The sequence below is a fragment of the Hyalella azteca genome, unplaced genomic scaffold (genome assembly GCF_000764305.2).
Source record: "Hyalella azteca isolate HAZT.00-mixed unplaced genomic scaffold, Hazt_2.0.2 contig17497, whole genome shotgun sequence".
Classification (NCBI taxonomy): Eukaryota; Metazoa; Arthropoda; class Malacostraca; order Amphipoda; family Hyalellidae; genus Hyalella; species Hyalella azteca.
In genome coordinates, this window is record NW_025947279.1 from 269,032 (window position 1) to 284,970 (window position 15,939).

The following is a 15,939-nucleotide window of genomic DNA, read 5'->3' on the forward strand; positions in this document are numbered from 1 at the left end:
TCAGGTTCAGGCTAGTATTATTTATGAACTGGTTTATGCAGGAACGTTCAACAGGGAGAGACTCTTAAGCATTGAGAAGGTCAAACAGCGAGCGAGCTGCCTTCGATTTTCCATGTTGCAGCAAACTTCTCATCGCGTGTCTTCTCCGTTAAATCACTGCAGTATTGCTCCTGCAACATGTTCTTTTTGAGGCCGCTTCGAAAATAAGAAGAAAAACGAGCAGAAATAATCATGCTTGGTGGCAGAAAACTTGTTATGACGCAAGTTTAACTTAGCTTCTAGAATTATCACAACAAGTTGGGCGAGTGGTGGAACTAAATTTGTTTCGTGACGAACGAAACACAGTACCTATATCCGTAAGATCAGCAAGGCATCTACTAACTTTAACACACTTGCTACAAGAATAGTACTGACATTCAAATCAATAATGTTGCCAGACTCTAGCGTATGTCGTGAGAAGTAATATTAGCGGTGTCATGGAAGTAATATTACAAAAATCCAGGCTTTTTATGAAATCGGGCACCGGAGACTCAAAAAAAAAACTCCGTAAGTGAAGTCAAGACAATATCCGCCAGCTTTTGTGAGGTAAAAATAGAAATAAAAATAAAGCGGCAAGTTAATTGTAGATTATTCACTAAAAAGTTATTCCAAACAAAAACGCTTCAAATAAAATTTATTCATTTCTTTTAATGTTTGCTGCAAAAGATAAAAATCGCTCGTACTTTTCAAATCATATTAACATATAAATTGTAATTTATTCTTAAAGCCATTTATTATTTTTATTCTATATACTTACATTTATAGTCGAAAAGTCACTGTAATAATATTTATAGTAGTCACCCTAATGGCATCGTGTAATGGCATCATGATGGAGTCTTGCAACAAAATTGCTAGGTTGGGAACCTGCATACATAAGCCTTGAAGCCTAATTAGTCGATTTATTTTGCCATTACGAGCATGCACATGTGCAAGCCTCTAAAAAACAGTTTACGGTTTTTCCTCTGAACTTCTGAAGAAATGAACTGTGCAGTTTGAAATTTGTACCAAAATTTGAGGCTTCGAATTGTCAATTCAAAAAAAATGACCACCTTGTATTGCTAGTTGTTTTTTAACTAGGAAGCGAAATAGTACAAAAAAACATGTTGAATTAACATGTTACACTAAGACCCAAGTTCAAATTAATTTTGAATGTATATTTTAGGTAGGGCTATTATAAGATAGTTACAAAAAGGCAAGTGAAATTTATTTATCTAGCAATTGTGAAAATAAGCTAAAGCAGCGCCCAAGAATTTAGACGAAATTGAAATCTCCAAATGGATTTTGCCAGGCCAGAGATATCTGGGGTCACTTTTTTCTATTTCATGTCATTGTGATAGGTCCTGAATGACTGTAGACCCAGTTACGGGATCTATTAATATTATACAAATTGTTAGTCGGTGTTTTTTATGACTCAAATCGGTATGGGTTGTCTTTAGAAGGATTTCGTTATATATTTAGAGCTTGAATGAATTGAGAAGGAGAATTGAAGCGAGAACTAGATGGGAATTAGATGATAATTTCTGCAATTGAAGCGAGAATGAGATGGAATAACAATTACTACAAAGAAGTGAAGTATCTCATGACCGCCTCAGGGTTCATTGTAGATGAATCACAAATTATAGTCAATAATAGGCGTTGGTTGATTTGCCTTTAAAATTAAATAGTGTGGAATCGAATACAAATCTCATACAAAATTAGTTGAATAAAATTCTCCGGAAATTCTGCTAACGTTCAGGCAACACAAACAACCGATTACAAATAAGCACTTAAGCACTTTCTGACCAAATCCAAATTTTAAAGCGAAAAAAACACAAACTGGCATTATTACAACCATTTTAAATTTGTCGATAGAGAACAAGTTATTTTTAGAGCATTGAATTTCCTTGTAAAAAATTTTCTTCGAAACCCTGTTGGTGGTGAGGAAGGATGAAAAGTCATTTTTCAAGTTTTCTTTGTATTACAAAATTTTGTCTGCTAATTAACGCTTTTAAATATAAGTAATTCTGCAATTTGTTTTGAAAACTTAAATGCAAGACGGCAATCGAAACTTGAACTTGGCTTTCGAGAAAATGAACGAGAAGTAAATTGTAATGTAGATATAAGGTTGTTTTAAAAAATGCGAACTCATATGCTGTAATCGAGTTTCATAAGTGATTGGTCAGCTGATGATTAATTCGTTTTCTGATGAACGGTTGAAAATAACATTTATTGAAAGGTACCAATGACCAAAAGGTACCAAAAATTTCAATGAGATGACCACGCAAGCTGTACAAATGACCTTAAGTAAATGAATATCTTTAGAAATAAAAATAAAGAATTGAAATGACTGAAAGCAATATGAATATTTCTCAAATTTTCAAGACCATCATTGCTTCTAGATTATCTGAACTATATGAATGTTCATTAACACAGAAGATACTCATTTATTTTTCACTAATTTTTCGAATAAATAGACTCTAATTGATGAAGTTGTAAACGACGCATTTAAAAAAAATGAAATCTTTCCGCATGCTTATGCATAGTAAATTGTAAAAACAACGCTTTTCCTGCTTCAATTAGAGATTTGAGAACCTCTTAGAATTAACTTCTAGCCGCATTTAACTTTAATCAACGTCAACTAAATAATTTTTCAGCTATCAGACAAGGCTACAAACTAAGTATAACAAAGATATGAAAATGCGTAAGACGCGCGCAATAAACACGAAACTCTCTCTGACCACAACGCAGGTGTCCGAAAAAATCGAAGCGCTGGTGAGGATTTCTGGTGAAACGAATCACCGGTAAGAAGTGGCCAGGTTTTAAATTTCCAGGATTATTCAGGCTTTAGAGTTTCCTGCGAAAATGATAACGATAAATAAATGTATGTTCCAGTTTTGCTTTGCGATGTAAGTAAAGTTTTACAGGTATTAACAAACTTAATACAATAATACATGCAGGTATGAGCAATAATGATTTACAAACTGGGAAATGACAATGTGACAATAAAAAAGATTATAGTATGAGTATAAGAAAATGAATGTTAGCATAAAAATTATTCTGAAATTATTTAATAATGTGGTAATTACTAAACTTGCATGTAATTAACTATCTATGTGTGTATTGCAGCCAGTACCTCTTTTTGAATCCTTGTTTGCCGTAAGAATAAAAGCCGTAGTTGGTGGCCCCCAGGCGACGTTGGCCAGGAAACTTCCTCTTGGTGGTGACGAGTTGGGGAGCCGCACTCACCAGCGCCAGCATCACCACCATCATAACCACGAAAATCTAAAAAAATATTGACTTAATAAATAAATTGGCATAATTCCAGAATGATTACAACATCGCATGGGTAACATTTGATGTTTATTAAGCAAAGAATGGTCCACAAAAATTCATATCTTTATAGAAAACGTTTCGGAGTTCAGCTCCATCGTCAGTTCGTAGAATCTGGAATTAATATAGAAAGTCACAAATTCATTCATTGTCATTGTTCATACCGGTTCAAGTTAAATGGGCATCAAACATTATTACATGGAGGTTTTCGCATTTGTTCTACATACAATTCTATGCACGCTGAATTTGAATTTTTACGCAATATGTATTTTCTTGCCTAATGTATTTCCGGAAAGTTTGGTGTTTACCCAAATCAAGAAATTCATGTCTAAGCGATACAGCGAGGTTACTTCCGAGCGCGATAGTAGGTACGTTATTTTTTGTTCTTTTCCGTACTTCGGCCCTGCGCCCGAAGCTATGTCAAGAGAATTAAAAGTCTTGTTCAATAGATACTTTCCAAACGTCAAACTTCATATTGTGCTGGTAAACAATTTCAAAATCGGTTCTCTCTTTAGATATAAATATATGCTCCTGTTCATATGCGATCGTCCCTTATCAATATTGTTTCCTTTACCTATAATGTTGTGTACGATGTGCATCTGCGTACGTCGGGATGACGTCACGCATTCCTCATTCCAGGGTCGCTGAGCATAAGGGCAGGAGATGTATGACCGGACAGTTGTTATCGCGCCCCCCTCATTCGGCTGTGCGCACTCACGCCGAGCAGTGTTATGTCCCTGTTTCTGACATTGATTTTAGGGTGTTAACTTCCACCTCTGGTGCTTCAGATTTGCGTATTTTAGAATCCTTGTACATTTTTAAACTTAGGCCCAGTTTGAATTCAACTGTTAGCTTCTATCCCCTTGAAATTGTGAATATATGAGTTTTTGTGCTTTATTATTTGTAAATGTATGTTTTTAATTGCGTTCTGTGCTTTCAGTTGTTTTAATTTGTGACTTTCTTTATAAATTCTAGATTCTACGAACTGACGATGGAGCTGGACTCCGAAACGTTTTGTATAAAGATATGAATTTTTGAGGACTATTCTTTGTTTTAAATTTTTAGTGAACTTGCGATTTAAGCGAACATGTAACATCAATTCTTTAATGTCTATTTGTAAGCAAATGCCACTTTTTAAATCTGTAAATTAACATAAGGCACTCTTCAAATTTGAGCAAAAAAAAGGTTTTTCCTTTGAAACGTTAGTTAACCCTAAAATAACCCAAGTCTCAAAGCAAAGGAAAATTATCTAAGATGTATTAAATGTATCTTTCAGCATCAGTACGAAATAAAATAACTGGCTTAATTCTTCCCAATAAGTTTATAGTCTTTCATAAAAAAGATACTGTCCGTGAATTAATGAATTTTTGTAATATACGTTATTTATACAGGGGTCATTATGATTGACCCCTTAAAAATATTTTTAATTTTCAATATTCATCACACTTTTCCAGTGCATTTTTTTAACCTAACAATAAAATATTCTTAGGATCAAACATTTCTTGCCTCTGAAAATTCCAGGAATTTCATAAAGCTCGATTAAATTTAATTCAAAGAATATAATTCATTGAAATTCTCGAGTTAGAGGCAAAGCTCCTGATTATGAATGCTGCTTACCATAAAGAATTTCATTTTGACGTAGTCTTCGTTCAGCGTAAGGATCCTGAAATAATAAAATATAAATTTCAAACAGAAATTTTATGAAGAATTTTTATATTAAATCATTCATAGGTTTTACGTAGGAACTTTTATCCAAAATTATCTTTTGTGTTTTACACCTGATTTCGCAGCTACAACGTGATTATTCCAAAACTGAAGCTTAACTTAGAGTTTGCTCAGTCGAGTGAAGATAATATCAATTCAGCTTTACTTTAACAATCAAATCTATTTGTTTCACCGCACAGAGAATAGGAAGGCTGGAGAAGTGACGCGCTCGCGTGCTCGAGTCGGAAAAGATTGACATCGTGGACGTCTCATCTGGTGTCTTTATAGTTTCAAGAACTGCAGCCCGCTGCTTGTAGAAAAAAAATTGTAGGTGAAGGCGGAATTGTGAAAGTGAAAACCTAATTCCTATCCTCCAACCGCGCCTATAAAAATTGATAACTCTCAACGTATTTTCGCGAAATTCGATCTCGAAATGACGGTATACCGTTATCGTCTTATAAAGTTCGTTTACAGATTAATTAGGCGCCCGAAATCAATGTCGTAATAAAATGCATGTTCATAATTTATCTTAATTTATCTTCCTACATTATATGAGAAAATGAAGGGAATTGAATTGGAAAATGAATTTGTAATGCTTACTTTGTTATGTAGAGTTAGGCAAGCCCATAGGAACGTCCATTGTGCAGTCCGAATTTCGTGTGTGTGGTAATGTGCACTGGCAGTGTGCACCCCGAGGTTTTCATTGAGAAGAGAAAATGTATAGGTAGGAGCAACTAATGTAGGTACATAACTAATTCAACCTGTACTGTGTACATGGAGGTTTACAAACAAATGGATGATTTACCATCACACATACATAAAATCCAAGACTAATACCGATATTTAAAATTTTACCCAAGTACTATCGAATACATCGTTTTTATATTCTTCACGGTTCTTCACTGTCACTAGCAGAGACCTCAAAAATAACGCCAATACTATCTACAACACTGAATAAAAGCATAAAGCTTTCTAAAGACTAAGTACAAAGTCCATCCTACTCAAAATACACTTATTATACACGTCAAAAAATGAATTAAATTAGAGATGATTGATATCTAATCTGCGGTCTACAGCGAAATTGCCTGCCAAGTTGCAATGCCTGGTAGTCTGTCAGTCTCACAGTCTGTCACCTCGTGCAGTCGTCGGTACTCGGTCGTCCTCAGGCACTAAACCAACACATTGCATCTCTAAATCAATTCATCATTGAGCTTTTCATTTATGACACATTTCTTCACAAAATCAATTCATCATTAGGCATTTCATCATTGACGCATTTCATCGACACATTTCCTCAATCATCACTAAATCAATTCATAGTCACATATTCCTCTTTCAATGATTATTGAGGTCTATCCTCAAATTACGTAACTATAGACATTTTCTTTTGGAATTCTTTATCTGGCGGAGACTCTTCTATTTTATCGACTTCCTCAAAACTCTAAATCGAAGGTTCATCCACATTGTGAGAGGCATGGCCAATAGTATTAGCTGTAAATAATTTCCTGATCAAATTTTACCGCCCAAAAGCTCATTCACGAAGAAAGATTTTCTGAAGAGAGGCAACCATAGGCAGAGTGGCCCAGTGGTTACAGTTCAGCAGACAAAGATTGACGCAGAGAGGCGCGGCTTCGATCCCAGCTCTGTGCGCCAATTTCTGGTCAGAATCGGCGAGGAGGCCGGGCGGTTAAGCAATTCAGAATTGTAGAAGTGAGTTGCGAGTTCGAGACCGCAAAAACGCTGTGAATGTTCTGCGATGTTAAGAATCGGCGACAGGCCTACGCCCTAATAAACGCTGAAACCGCTATTATTATAACCCAACAGCCGCTCACAGCCTCACGTCACACAAACCAACATAACATAACATAACATAACATAGTGATGTCGGCTCTGAAGTGTAGGCCTGATGTGGCCTGTCGCCGATTCTTTTCCATTACGTGCCTTGTTCATAGATCTAAACTCGTGTCATTTGACCGGATCTTTTCATGACTGGCGATAGTTTGAAGAAGCTACTAGACTTCCACCGGGTTCGATAAGGAGCTAGGCATTTCAAATCTGAACATATATTTTTCCATAGCTTTATCTGAACGCGTTCATACTTGGAGCGCCAACGATGTCATCGGGAAGGCTGTTCCACATGTCGGTGATTCGAAGCGAGAAGAAATTTTGTCGCGTGGAGAAGTTGCAGCGCAATTTTTTTAGCTTATAGCCGTGGCCCCTGGTGTTGGTTCTCGGAACGCCTCGGAAATTCTGTATCACGGATCGAGCCACATTCATATACTAATGTAATAATAATCATGCTTATCGTTTTGGATGAATTCTACGAAAATTTATTCAATTTGATAAATTAACTGTTATTTCTTGAGGAAAACTGGAAAAATCGGCAGGGGTTTCTCGGTTGGTGATAGGTATATTTTTTTGTACTCGTGAGAAATCGTATTCTTTATAATTTCTGTGAGGAAAAAACCGTGACCTGATTGATCATAACTTAAGGTTTTCTAGATTAGATCATCAAAATAATCTACTTCAGCTGAGAAACCCTGGACGATATAAAAAAACATAGATTTTTGTTACCCAGGCACATTGCACAATTCCAAATCGCAAATTTGTATATAACCCCAGGGTAATCGCAAATCTTGCATATGGGTAATACGAGTGGAATTCATAATTAAAATAAGAAGCGTTGCCGCTAAAGAATAAATCGTGAATCGCCATTTCTTTTTCACTTTACAGTACACTTCTTCAATCAGATCATCGGTAATGACGGAAATGTTTCGGTACTGCCATCATTAATGAACCTCACGGTACCGCCATCTTAAATTAACCACACCAATTTATACACCAATCCATCACTAAAATGTTTTCACCGTACACATCACTGATTTGGCGATGAATGTCTACTGATGTGCAGTCTTGCGCACATAGAATCCATTTTACAGCACGCACTTAGCAGTCTGTGAAATTGTCAGTAGTAGGGGCATAATAAAATCACGTAAACACAGTTTACTCGATCGAAAAGTTCCGTAATGGCATCTGTGGCTTCCAACAGATGTATATATAGCAATATGTAATAGCGGCGTAAATAGCAAATTTAAAAATTTATGAAACCTAGAATTCAGCACAATTTTTTGTGCCCGCGAGGCACTGGAATCTCGCACCAGCATCGTCATACAATAATCCTACACTTATAGCGGGTGCTGTGTTCCACACCTCATGGTTGAACTAGTAGATATAGTTTCAACCATGCCACACCTCATCCGTAGTAGGTGAAATTCGCAAAAGGCAATTTATTGACTGATAGCACTTATTTGGGTATATATCTTGTTATTGTTTGGCAAGTTTTCATTCATTGAAATGTTCACTAACCCTTACGCACTTACTGTCGTTCGAGTTGCACGGGCTATTAAAGTATTAATATATGCCGATCGACTTCCATAGAAAACGGCGATCCGGCGAAGATTCTTCTCATTAATATTTCTTCAAAACGCGCCATAAATTCCAGCCGCGGCATAGGTGAGGTGCCCAGAATTAACAGGAATTACTGTGTGGAGCCCAGACGCTATAAAACGGACGATAACTAAAGATATAGCTTGAATGTACAATTAATTACGTGATTTGTCAGGACTTTAAAATTATTTATAGGCCTATTTCATCTTTTAATTTTCAATTTGGATCTCTAAGACTCATTGTTTTTATGTAATTTCAAAATCAAGATTTCAAGCGTTAAAAAACCTTCACTCCAATAAATAATGTGTTTTAGAGTCAACTTATAGTTGCAAAAAATAATATTTCTTAGAACTTTCATTTTCACCGTTCCGACCCTTTGAGCTCTGAATTTGGCACGAGTTTTGGCACAAAATTATTGACAGAGCCTATTCATATATGCAATTATTGTTATAGTCTCTATTCTAAAATTGTGGTGCATTTATAAGTGGTTGAAAATCACTATTTGGTTCCATTGCGCTTAACTAACATTTAATTATTCATTATCGTACATATCCTTTTTGTTCTAAAAAACTCAGTTTTCTCGTTCTTGGGCTATTGTTTTTACTAAAATATTCTTCTGTTGCTGAATTTCACTTTAGAATTAGAATCTGTCCACTGGGTGAGTGGATATTTTTATTTTCTTATCAAACCTAGAGAACTGTTTAACTGAAATACTGTTTGTCACCTTAGAGGTAAAACACAATATGTGTCATAAGGTCCGATAGTCCGTATTAATTATATTTACTTGAAATAATGTCCATGATGGTCTCTAAGTGTTGTTACTCCGTATTATTTGTCGATGTCTTAATTTAGCAGTAGTGGTAGGGAGTACAAGATTCCAATACACAATCAGAGAGTTAATAGAATATCAACTACGTTAACTTTTCCGTAGTTGTGTGGCTATCTTAGAAGAGCTTTTTGACAAAGATGGCTCTTATTCTAAACGAAAGCGAGAAATCAGCAACGAACATCATTCATAAATTGTGCACTCATGTTGTGCCAGATCTTGACAGCGCTTCTCGACAATTTATTGAAGCTTGTACCCCCAGTAATTGTAGGTAGGAAGTACCCTAACAAAATTCGGGGTATGCTTCAGCCTCCGCCCCAGAGTTGCTACAGTATGTTCGCGTAAGAGTTATTCTGAGTCAGTTGGCCAACTGATCGCAATCAGCGACTAGTCATGCAGAACCTCCTTGCCGACTTTATAGTCTCCTGAGAGTAGGGCAAGAGTTGTCAGAATAAGTACCAGAAGCTTGTAGCTGTCTGATTCGGGGACCGGAATGTAGACCGAAAAGGGGACAAAGGGAAGCTGGTGGACTATGCTCCCCGAGTCCTAGGTGTTCCTTAATCTAGAGCCGAACTCGGCTCTAAATTTTGTTAGGGTAGTTTGAGGTCGTACTGCGTGCTTTAATAAGGAGATCGTCTGGGCAAAAATCTGAAGACATTTTAATTGAAGCTATGAACAAGATGCTTTTTATGCAGCCAACGTATGTACTTTTGTGCGTGCTTTAGTTTGTGCATAAGCCCGTACTAACTGGTAAAATATATGTATATTTCGACAATCGATTCAAGTTTTCCTTAAGATTTAATATTAATTTGGATTATTATTCGCACTAACGTAAATTAGGCAAAATGAGTCCTATGGCGCATGATGTTACCATCCTTATGAGTTATAGGCGATAATAAACCGGGGATACAGTATTACGCAATTTTTTTCAATTTTACTCATTTATAAACCTGCATGCATGTACATATGTACAGCTTTTAAAGTTTTATTTAGTCATTCAGCAGCAACAACATCGAGAGACGTGCAAATGCAAATATCTAGCGCTCTAGAAGCTTATTTTTGTCATTTATTTATAAGCAACGAAAACGCAAAATAAATTCACTGGATCTTCATTGAAAACGTTTTGGAGGCTAGCTGCATCATCAGTTCAAATGTATACTTAACACAATCACCACTAAAAATTCAAATATAGACGAAAGAAATTAAAAACCTAAGTTATTAAAAAACTGCAAACGGAACATTGAAAACTTTCTGTCTTACAATTACATGAGGATAAAAACTGTAAGCGTTATTAAGACAAGGTTTCAGTTTAAAAATATGCAGCGATTCCCGAATCCTTTAATCCAAACAACCGCAGGTGGAACCAAGTATCGTGAATCGCTCTCAGACATAGTCAGTGAAGCTGTCAGTCGCGTCACACTATTCAGCGTGAACTATGCACAGTTTCTTCACTTGCTTGACAAGTCTACTCCAATATAATCAGTTACATAAAATTTACACTTGCTTAAAAACGAACTCTCGACAAGCGAAACAAAAGAGAGTGGATTGGTTCAATATTATTGAATGAAACGTTGGACGCGTGTCAAAGATCCTTATCATGAATCAGTGTACAGTAAAATAATTTTCGGCAATATATGGAAATACCTCGCACGCTTCAATCAATTTAGCGGCTATATTAAACATTTCTGCCATCTTAGCGGCAAATGTGCATTTAAAATTTGTTTGGATTCTCCTTTGCAGATAATGCTATAATTTTTATGGAAAAATGCACTATTGTGCTCGCCATGCCCGTCCGTCCGTCTGTCTGTCTGTCTGCCGTCTGTACGTCCGTCTGTCCGTGACCTCAAGTTTTCCTCGACGAGAAAATGCGCTCTCTGTCACTCACTGCAGTGAGTACTGAGTTATATTTTTTCAAAATTTATTGATGGAAGATGCGCGGTAATTACAAACTGGCTTCGCAGACCTTGGCTGCGAGGACGACCTGCCTGTCGCGGCTGAGGGCAACAGAATACAGAGGCGGTGCTTCAGCGTTAACCGAGAGGTTAGCCCTACGATTCTTGGGTTTGATAATCTCTGAAATTTTATACCATCGACATTTCGAAGCACATAATGATTAATTTCATTAGTAATGATAAATCTGATGAATTCCAAATAAAGAAAGACCCGTTCAAGCTCACATTCCACTTAATCCACTTTTTTCTTTCGATATGCAAACTGACTATTTTGTGCAGTTTAAATTGAATTCGCATGTAGAAATCAATTAGATAATATCAATTTTTGTCCAATCCTTTCTTCCCAGTTTTTGCAATGCATTACTATTTCAATATGAATGAATGAAATTTAAGATCCAGGTAATTATTTCAGGTCTCTACCCGGAAATTTAAATTTCAGGTCCCGACCCAATAATTTTCGAATATACGTGCCCGAAGAACAGTTTATATTATATAAGTTTTGAAAACCTACATTAACAATCACAAAAATAACAAACCCTTGAAAAATATCTGAAATGTTGTATCTGGAGTAACAGCAAAATTTTGAATTGATTTTTTCAAGAGAATCTTAATTCAATTACAAGTAGAGGTTAGGACATAACTTTTTAGGTTTTAAGCACATAATAAAGTAGAAATTTTCTTAGACTTCTATAAAAATCCGCGGGTTTCTTTGGATAAAGTTAATACAAGAATCGTAGATGATTCGACACAGAAAACTTATTTATATCAGAGTTTCTGGAGGTTTCTGGAAAAAAATAGCAACTAACTTATAATACCAGGCATTGTTATATAAGGGACATTATTTCACATAAAATAGAACTGTAATGTATAACAAAACTAGCAAAATAATCATCTTTGATATAATGCGATGCAAAGGAACCTTACGAAGCTCCTATACCGAATCATCTGATGGACTAGGTCGTGCGAAAATACTTAAGAATGAATTCGTATAGCGTGTTGTTGCGAGCTTATCTGACTAAGATCTGACTAGCGACTTGCTGACGATATTGATAACACCTCGTATTCAATATTAAAGATCGGATCTAGCTGCTACTGATAGACCTTTGCACTTAATAATTAATGACGTGGCGAAAAATGGTCATAGTCATGTTCCAAATTTGTTCTCTATCTTATAAATTACGGCTATAACCGACAATATATTTTGATAAAGTATAGTCATGTAAATTTGATGCTGTCGTGTAGTTCTAGATTTGATTTGAATATTCGAAGTAAAAGAAGACATTAGATTTTGAGGATCTAAAAGCATAGAACTTAACACTTCTTATGCATAGGATTCTTTATACAAATACTCGAAATGATCACCAGAACTTAAATAGTATAAACTGCAATTGGAATTGAGCTTGATTCACCACGAACAAAGCAAACCACTTATCGTAAAAAATAACTTTACATTATAAATGTAGAATAATAAAGGATCTTCTCTCAACTTTACACATCCATTTTACCACTTATCGTAAAAGATAACTTTACATTTAAAATGTTTAATAAAAAAGGGTTTTTCTGAACTTTACATATCCAATTTACCGCTTACCGTAAAAGATAACTTTACATTAAAATGTTTAATAACAAAGGGTTTCTCTGAACTTTACACATCAATTTTACCGCTTAACGTAAAAGATAACTTTACAATAGAAATGTTTAATAACAAAGGGTTTCTCTGAACTTTACACATCCATTTTACCGCTTATCGTAAAAGATAACTTCACATTGAAATGTTTAATAATAAATGGTTTTTCTGAACTTTACACATCCATTTTACAACTTACCGTAAAAGATAACTTTACATTAAAGTGTTTAATAACAAAGGGTTTCTCTGAACTTTGCACATCAATTATGTAGCTTTGCGACCACACAGCGAAGTTGTGGCAGCTGAGGCCTTGCATGTGGCATGTCAGGTCAGACCTCGACACTGTTTCATCCATCATAGCCCGCACTGCACGAGAAAAATTGGAATAATTAATCTTTATTCCTTAAATATAACTTCCTTTTAACATTCAGTCATTTAAATTAAGTGAAATATGTTGTTCTAAACGGAACTAAAATCGTCTCTCATAGTGTAAACACTATTCGATCACTAATAAAATATTAAGTTCGTCAGTACTAGCAACACACTGCTAGGTTAAAACTCCTAAAAATATCAATTTATTATCAATATCGTTAGCTGAAAATTTGACTCTGAAATTTTAACTGACTCTGAAATTTTAAAGCATAGAAACTGTTTGAATACTTCAAAGAGAATTACACGGGACAGCAATTAGTAAAGTATCCGATCGTGTGTGTCATGTGATTGTTGTTTAATTGAGCTATGCCGTACCTCTTTTTGAATCCGCGTTTGCCGTAAGAATATAGACCGTAGTTGGTGGCCCCCAGCCGACGCTCTCCAGGGAACCTCCTCTTGGTGGTGACGAGCTGGGGAGCTGCACTCACCAGCGCCAGCATCACAACCATAATAATTAGGAAAACCTGAAAAAATATCGATATCAATCAATGATGATTCCTAAATAATTACAACATCGCATGGGTAACATATGTACGATGCTTTTTTGTAAGTTATTTACTCCATATAAATCTATAAATTATTATAATCTAGGCTTTGATGTTGGAAAAATAGTTAAAAGGGAAAAGTTTTTCACATAGGAAAAGTTTTTCACAGATGCAATCATCACAATTAAAGGTTTTTTTACATCACAATCACGAAGACCTTTTTTCCCGTGTACGCTATCCATTGATATTCTGAAAAGGTAACGGCAATGGTCTACGAATGAATATATTTTTTGACTTAATCGGTTAAGTAATGTAATTTATTTTCAAATGCGGGAAATAAAACGGTAATCACTCAGTTATTGACAATTTAGAAAAGTCTATGATTAATCTTAATGTAATTTAAAGCAGTTTATAGCCATTTAAAATGACTGTGTTAATTCATTCAATGTATTTGAGATCGGAAATCGCTTCTTATTGTCAAGAATGCAAACATTATTTGTGTTTAGAGTTTTTTTCACAGTCAATTTTACTCCATTTTCAAAAGAGTGATTCTCCGAGAAGCAAATTGTTTATCAGACGGATAAATCAAGCGTCCTGCAGCTGTTAAAAATTTCAACTGCATTTAACGAATTTAAATTTATTTCTATTAACAAGTCTAAATCGATGCTTACGCTTATGAATGGATCGTACCTGAACAAAGTTCATGGCGATGTATTGTTCAAACGATGAGGATATTCTGCAATTGAAACAACTATAAATAAGGAGTCATAAATAAAAACATACTATAAATTGAAATTAGAAATGTAGTGGTAAGTTAAAAATAATATTATGCATGGTTTCGCTCCCATAACAGAGTTTTTTTCTGAACATGAAAGCAATCTAATGATCATCCAATTGAAGGAACGATTATTTATAGGGATATTTACCTCACCCGTTAGTAGACAAGTAGCAATCTAAAGTGGCAGCGGCTTGATGCGTTCAAGGATCTGAGTCGGAGAAGATTGACAGCAGCGGCGCAGCATCAGCAGTCTTATAGTTTCCAGAACTGCCGCCCGCTGTGCACCGAATTATGGGTGAAGGCTGCATAATTAATGACAATATTATTAATCATGATATATTATTATAATTTTAATGAATAAATGAATACTTGACTACCCTCGCTCATCATTATCGCCGGCATATGTTGTGTCACGAAATTCATTTGTGAAACAGCAAGAAATAAATTGTGTATTTTTTAGATCGTTTAAAATTAATGCGTCTGAGAACAGCAATACCATGTCCAGGAATGTATACAACTGATCTTTTCAGCACTGAATTGCGATTGAACGAAATTTATTAGAAATTTTTTGTGTTTCATAATTATACTTAAAATCTATACTTCTCCGTCACGTTCATGAATGATTCCCGGAAGATACAATTAACGTGCCTCGAAACGATTCGATAATTTTATAAAAAATGGTAAAAAAAGTGGTATTAACAATGGTCTAAGAAAAAATTAATTAAATAATTTGTCGTTCAATTGCAACCTTAAAATATTTCAAAATTCTATTAAAACTATTTAGAGGACAGAAATTTTGTTATTTCGTGAATGCAAATGTTCTACGCTAAAATCTAAATAGCATGGAATCAGAACTGGTGTAAATTGAATTGTTAGCCTATGCTAGAGTAGTTGCGATATGATTATTCTTACATATTAATTAATTGTATTAACACAGTTTTTCAAGGATCACAGAGGTAATAAATATATACTCACGTGGATAACCCCAAAAATTTAGCTTTGGCGCCAGTGAGCAATAATTGTAGAAACCAAAAACATGGACATTTATTACTTCGTTACTTAGACGACAAAGAATGAATCTATGAAAAAGAAAAATTCCGAAGAAATATTTCAGGTGAAGCCATATTCTGTAAATTTTAAACCTAGCTAATATATTTTATTACATGCTTTTTTCTGAAAATTTAAAATAAAAATACGGCAAATCTTTCTAACAATTCCAGAAAATCTTTAGATCTCTGCATGACAAAAATTCCAATCCCGTTCTTCCAAATTAAAATTGATTAAACATTGCCTACGCGCATCGTTGGGACCATTTTAAGCAACACTGCGACACATCACAC

General features: G+C 35.1%; 2 long non-coding RNA genes across 3 annotated transcripts in view; both read right to left on the reverse strand.

Annotated features, from left to right (window-relative positions):
* The window catches only part of LOC108664867, a 30,272-nt gene extending 15,420 nt beyond the window's left edge, over window positions 1-14,852 (reverse strand). The window contains exons 1-4 of one of the 2 annotated variants that reach the window (XR_001930396.2): window positions 14,753-14,852; window positions 14,512-14,557; window positions 13,652-13,800; window positions 11,826-13,270 (exon numbers count right to left, since the gene is read on the reverse strand). This is a non-coding gene — a long non-coding RNA (uncharacterized LOC108664867). Of the gene's footprint in view, window positions 1-11,825; window positions 13,271-13,651; window positions 13,801-14,511; window positions 14,558-14,752 lie in introns of those variants that run through there. The other variant, XR_001930397.2, reaches the window with a different exon arrangement.
* LOC108664869 lies at window positions 668-5,301 on the reverse strand. Its single transcript, XR_001930398.2, has 4 exons — window positions 5,251-5,301; window positions 4,966-5,011; window positions 3,152-3,300; window positions 668-2,872 (listed from the first exon to the last, which is right to left on the reverse strand). It is a non-coding gene; the product is annotated as an uncharacterized LOC108664869 (long non-coding RNA).
* Window positions 14,853-15,939: the final 1,087 nt, after the last annotated feature.